This window comes from Trichomycterus rosablanca, chromosome 4 (genome assembly GCF_030014385.1).
Source record: "Trichomycterus rosablanca isolate fTriRos1 chromosome 4, fTriRos1.hap1, whole genome shotgun sequence".
In the NCBI taxonomy this organism is placed as follows: Eukaryota; Metazoa; Chordata; class Actinopteri; order Siluriformes; family Trichomycteridae; genus Trichomycterus; species Trichomycterus rosablanca.
This window is the reverse complement of record NC_085991.1, coordinates 37,640,392-37,641,090: the sequence shown is the minus strand read 5'-3', so window position 1 is coordinate 37,641,090 and position 699 is coordinate 37,640,392. Positions and strand designations below refer to the sequence as shown.

The 699-nt window shown below is 42.2% G+C and overlaps 1 pseudogene; it reads left to right on the top strand.

The window, feature by feature from the left end:
• Positions 1-247: 247 nt before the first annotated feature.
• On the top strand, positions 248-372 carry LOC134312652 (U2 spliceosomal RNA; annotated as a pseudogene).
• Positions 373-699: the final 327 nt, after the last annotated feature.

Below are 699 nucleotides of genomic sequence, written 5' to 3'. Positions count from 1 at the left end.
AAAAGTGTGTCCGCGTTTCTGATTGGTCAGTTTATGAGCTCATCGCTCCTGCTAATCTTTCTCTTGAGTCTGTTGTAGCTAAACGGCTAGTTAATTTTTAATGGAGTGATCTGTTCTAAAGCGCTTAATATTGATTATTGTTCGTGTATTTGATACACAGTAGGTGGTAGAAGCTAAAAACGGTAGTTGTCGTCCTCGTGTGTTGTGTACTGCTGAATGACTCTCCTTGTTTCTCTTCTGGTTCGTTATCGCTTCTCGGCCTTTTGGCTAAGATCAAGTGTAGTATCTGTTCTTATCAGAGAGAATGGATTTAGCGTTAGTTAAAATGGTGACATCCTCCTTTTCTAAATCAAACTTCTTTAAAAACTTTCTAATAAAATCATATTCTTTTGACAAATTAAAAGCCACTGGGGTTCTAAGATCAGGTTTTAAAATGCGCAATCTTCTCAGGTACGACCCCATCCAGAATTTCACCATGCTGGCCGTCTTGTTCTCTCTGGATGGGGTCGTCGCATAGGTAATGTGTAGTGCGGTGAATTTGCTGGTTAAAAACAGGTGGGGGTCTGGGAGCCCCTTCCCTCCATTGTCTGGTCTTTTCTTCACCACCTCTCTTCTGAGTCGCTCCCACTTGGACCCCCACAGGAAATAAAAAACCGCTCTCTCCACCTGTAAAATAAAAGGTCTGGGGGGACTAAAAAC